The 5,668-nt window shown below is 33.9% G+C and overlaps 1 non-coding gene across 1 annotated transcript; it reads left to right on the top strand.

Moving 5' to 3' along the window:
* The first annotated feature begins 1,311 nt into the window (after window positions 1–1,311).
* On the top strand, window positions 1,312–1,418 carry LOC120577231 (small nucleolar RNA R71). Its single transcript, XR_005643306.1, has one exon. It is a non-coding gene; the product is annotated as a small nucleolar RNA R71 (small nucleolar RNA).
* The last annotated feature ends 4,250 nt before the right edge of the window (window positions 1,419–5,668 follow it).

The raw sequence follows: 5,668 nt of genomic DNA on the forward strand, positions 1-5,668 counted from the left end.
ATAACAAGGTATTAAAAATTGTCAATTGGTTATTACTAATAATTGTTCAAGTGTACAGGACCAAAGGCTACTCAAGTTATTTCAATAGGTCTTGGAAGAACAATGGAAAGAAAAAAAAGAAATTCTGAGCATCTGAAGAAAACTGCTCCTGAAGCTAAACTGCTCCTGAAGAGATGACGTCATCAGAAGCAGAACGTCATCAGAAGCAAAAAGTCATCAGAAGCAGAAAGTCATCAGAAGCAAAAGTTTTCATCAGAAGCAATATCTTCACCAGAAGCTACTTTTGATCCTTTAATCAAACTGAAGATTCAAAGTTGCTGATTCTCAATTCAGTCTTATCAAAGAAGAACAAAGAATTGAAAGGGAGGTATCAACGGATATATGGATAGCACTGAGCTCTTGTCTCTCGTTAATAGAGTTGACAAAGTACAAGTGTACAACCACTACCTCCACTACTCTGTTTTCTGTCTACGCTACAAGACAAAACAACAGCCATGCCTGCAGAATTTGTACACTCAAGATGGGAATGAATTTGAAGTTTATTCTTCAAAGGACTACACCCAAATCAGGCAAAGGATCACTGGTGGATAATCAAAGGATTTCAAACGACTCTTTAGACGTGCTGATTATCTCAACGTCTCTTTCACACCTCTATATAAAGGAATGAAGACTTGAAGATAAAAGAGAGAGATACATAAGTTCAAAAGCGCCAAAACTCTGTCAATTTGATACTACAAAGCACACTGAATTTCTGCACTGATTTGATACATCTTAGAAATTCAAAGTCTAGAGTCTTTTCTGTATTGTATTGTGAACACCACTGATTGTATATCAAGTGTTCAATTCAAACTCAATTCTCTGTATTTTTGTTTGATTAGAAGTCTCTCGCCTGCGTGCTTGAGCATTAGAAGTCTCTTGCTTAGTGCTTGAGCATTGGAAGACTCTTGCGTGTGTGCTTGAGCATAGTTTTGTGAAGTCTCATACTTAGAAAGTATTGAGCAGTTGTAATCTTGTGATTATAGTGAAATCTCCTTGGAAGTGCAAGGGGGACTGGACTACTTCCGTGTTGTGGAAGGAACCAGGATAACTGCTTGTGTCTTTGTCTTTCTTTTCTCTGCTCTGTTCTTTCCGCTGCATATCTGATTCTGATCATTTCATCAGAAGCACTCTCAAACTGCTTCTGAAGTTTTATCTGAAGAAGAATTTTCTAGACAGAAAAAGAAAACACAATTCAACCCCCCCCTTCTTGTGTTTTTCTCACCTTCATATATTAGGCCATTATAAAAAGTGTGGACTATGAGCCACTTTTCTAAACCATGGTAGGGACAAAGTCTAATCATTTCCTTGAAATGCTCCCACGCATCATAGAGAGACTCCCTATCTTTTTGGTTGAACCGCGTGATTTTGTCTCTTAGTTTGGCGGTTTTAGAAGGGGGAAAAAATCGGGCAAGGAATGCTCACCTCATTTGATCCCATGAAGTGATGGAACCGACTTATGGGGAATGGAACCAAGCGCTAGCTCTATCCCTTAAGGAAAAGGGAAAGAGATGAAGTCTTACGGCTTCTTGGTTCTCTTTTATAGTGCCACTGAGTCTAAGGAAGGAAGAAATATGGAGATTTGGATCCTCAGTGGGTGATCCAGAAAACTGATTTGCTACACCAAATTGAGTAGTGCAGGCTTGATCTCGAAGTTGTTACCTTCAACCATTGGGTACACGATAATAGCTTATGGCTCTTCCGTTGAAGGAGTAGCATACTCTTTGAGAGTGCGTTCAGCCATAGCAATATGATTTTGTGCCTCTCTCTTTTTCTTATGAAAATATCTTTCGATCTCAGGAATAAATTCTCCGAGACTTTTACTTCTTCGCATAAGAAATCGAGAACCCAAGAAGTTAACGGTAATACAAAGAAAGAAAGAAGTAGAAGAAAAGAGGGAGAAAAAGGAGTTCTAATCACAAAGAAAGAGTTAATTAAATTAGTTTACTCCCCGGCAGCAGCGCCAAAAACTTTATGAGATAAGACCGCAAGTGCACGGTCTTACCGAAGTAGTATGAAATGAGTATCATTCCGACAAGGATTAGTTTAATTCAATTAACTTTTGATAATGATTAGAGGAGAAAACGATTGTAAGTTGGGGTTTTCAAGCGTTGAAAGATAATAATAATAAAAGGAGCCTTGGGATCGTTGGTTCATCTAAATGACAAGTCCTTCACAAACCACACTAAAAGCTTATAACTTTATGTTAGACCTAATTTCTCACGACAGTTTCTCTTATGTTCCTCTAGCAACCAAGCCTATTTCGCTGACTTGATTACTATTAGATTTTGGTTCCTCTAACAATCAAGCCTATTTCGCTGACTTGATTATTATTAGTTCCCTTGAAGATCGAAACTATATGTCTCAAAGATTGCAAAGACTATTTCGCTGCCTTTGCAATCCTTGTCTAAATTCACTTGTTCGAATATCAAAGCTCCACTTTCGTTTTATGATTTGATATTTGAGATGATGGACAAACAATTATCAAACCCTCCACTTTCGTTTCCATAGTTTGATAATGGTTGATCCATGTTAAAGCGGTGAATTTAGATAAGAAACTAGGGTTACATAAAATTAAGGCTTAGAGCTTGGGTTGATTAGGATCATGTCATTTAGACTTATCCAACAATCCCAAGACAAGGAGAAGTCTACTCACTCATGTTCATCGTAGGCATGGGGAAGAAGAGAGAAAGCATAAAAGTAAATGACAAGAAAATAAAGGAAAAGAAAAGAACTTTAATTAGAAAAGCAATTGTCCCTTATTGAATTCCAAGAAAAAGATGAATATTTGTGATGGATGGCTACTCTATTTATAGCATACATTCGACTTAAAATCTAAGCAATTACATTCGGGCTAAAAATAGAGTAGCTTAAAATCTAAGCAAAAGCAGCAAAAGCGACTCTGGAGGGTGGCACGGCCGTGCCAATGATGGCACGGGCCGTGCCAAGCTTCTGACTTGGGGGAGATGTATTTTTGTCTCCGAATCTTCGTATTTTCGCATTCAATCAGCTCCAAGTCCCTTTCTTTTGCTCCAAGGCTCAATCCATCCCATATTCATTTCTGAAATAAAATAAAATGCAATTTGTAGTAAACTATCCTAAAAAGGAAATAATACTAATATAAAATAAAATAAAATCTAATTAAAACTAAACTAAAAGACATATAAAAACAAGCAATCAATGACTCATCAGAACACCACGTTAGGAGATGACAATAGGCTTTTATGATGATTAGGGAAAATAACAATTCAAATCATAGAAGTAAATTACTGATTTTGTGATAAAAACATAAGGAAATAAAAATGTGAACAAAAAATTAGGAAGAAAAGAAAGGCAGTATGAATAAGAGAAAACATTAAAAAATTGCACCATATTTAATTATTACCACCGATTATGGATCGTATTAGCGACCGATATGAAGTTGTAGTGGCAAAACACGGCCTCTTCCTTTTCAGCAATAATACTCACCATTTTTGTTGATGATGAAGAATAAAAACAGAAAGAAAGGAGTAAAAAATTAAGTTGCAATAGAGAGAAACAAAGAAGATGTATCATAGAAAAGAAGTTAGATTGCAAGTCACAACCTTTGATTTGAAACATGCCATAGAATTTGCCATTTCCTTTCAACTCCTTTCCCTTTAGTTTTTTTTCGGTCTTTCCATTAGTTTCTTTGCGTAGAATGGAAGGGGGGAAAATTAAGATATTTGTATACAATTATAGGAAGAAAGGATTAAGGAATGAATTAATTTAAATGGCCCACCTCATTTCATGTTGAGAATATCAATGGAAAGAAATGGTAGTAATGAAAAAAATGGTAGAAGATGAAATTGTAACCGAAGGTTATAATGGAAAAGAGGTAGAAGAAGTTACATTTGTTTTTATCAAAGAAGATGTTACGTTTTTATTTTCAATTTTCGTAACCAACTTCACTTCAAACAGTTTATATTTTTGGAATATTTGCAATTAATTAGGGGTAAAATAGGCTGCACCAAAAAAAAATAGGCTTCACTCCCGTCTGTCATCTTTTTTCTATTGCGCTAACATATGTGTAGATTTGATTATTTTTCTTTATATAAATTGGTTTTTGATTAGATAGTTGATAGGGATAATAAAATAGATGTCTATTCAGTGGTACGGACTAAAAATTAATACAGTAAATCTCCTAAAAAGATAACACAATAAATAGGAAGGAAAGAAAAAGTAAGAATTGAACCATAGTGCTCATGATACCATTGTAATTTGGGACTTATTGATACCTTCCACACATCCTATACACAACGCACACCCACAACAACATAAAAAGAGAATGCAAAAATGCAAAAAGAGTATAGAAAATATGAGAAGAATATTTTGCGTGCGTTACTTCAAATTCAACTATACTACAGAGGTTTGTTCAAATTCTACTATGATATAGTGCTATAGAGGCGTTTATTTTCTCTTGCTTTCCCTCTTCCTATTCAATAGAAAATAGAATTTTGCAAACAAACAATCAGAAGAAAAACAAATTCATGAAAAACAGAAGTTAATCATTGAAGAAGTAAACTTGGTTCTGGAAGTTTATTTTCTTTCTTGAGGGAAAGGTTCTGGAAGTTATGAAGTGCTTCCTTCTTGAGATTAACAATTTCAATCTCCCATTCATGTTCTATTTCTTTGTTGACTCTGTGCCTGTGCAGCCATACCCATGTAGGAAGGTAAAAACTAAAAAGTCGAAGTCATGTGTTAGAAGCCATATTATATGTAGCCTTTTAGTCCATTTCAACATTATGGAACTGGAATCACTTAAACCGAATATGACAGCATATAGATATTAAAAAAAGTGTAACCTCAATTGAACTGCACTGATCTTAATTTTTAATTTATTTTTTTAAAAAGTGCTGATTCAAAATGAAGGAGGAATAGAATAACAATAAATTGAAGTGTTAACCCATCTATGGACAAATTAAATGATCAATATTTTTTTCTGTACCAAAAAAATAAAAAAAAAAAAATGATCAATATTTTTTTTCCTGGAGAAATGACCAAATGTCAATAAACTTAAGTATCAGAATATATATATTTTTTAACTCTTATATTACATTCCTTTCAAAAAACTCTTACATTACATTGGCTCAAATCAGTAAGAATTATAATTTTCCTCTTATTTTTAGAGATTTTTCTCCCTTACTTATAGAGAAAATCAACTGCTATAATAGAACAAAAGTACGTCAACAATAATTATAATAGATCGTAAAGGTCAAAACAAAGCAATGATCATCAAATAAAAGTAATACCTTTAGACTACTTTTTTTTGTTATTATCCTTACAATTTAGTTACTCTCACCATCACAGAAATGCAGTCCCATTCTCTACTCTTCTTATGTTCACATCCTGCGAAAGATAAAAAAGAAAGGTGATTAAAACTTATAAGGAAGTAGTAAAAACAAAATTGAAATAAAGAATAAAACTCAATTAATGAGAGAAAAAAGTAACAAAAATAGATGCAGGCAGAGAACAAGAACAAAAGGGGAATGAAAAAGAGGTTTATATTTTGAGAGACAGATAATAGTTACTTTTGAAACCAATAGATTAAAGGTGTAACCGCTCAAATCACAAATGTGTCATTCTAAATTTTTAACAGCAACCATAAATTTAG

This window comes from Medicago truncatula, chromosome 7, assembly GCF_003473485.1.
Source record: "Medicago truncatula cultivar Jemalong A17 chromosome 7, MtrunA17r5.0-ANR, whole genome shotgun sequence".
Lineage (NCBI taxonomy): Eukaryota > Viridiplantae > Streptophyta > Magnoliopsida > Fabales > Fabaceae > Medicago > Medicago truncatula.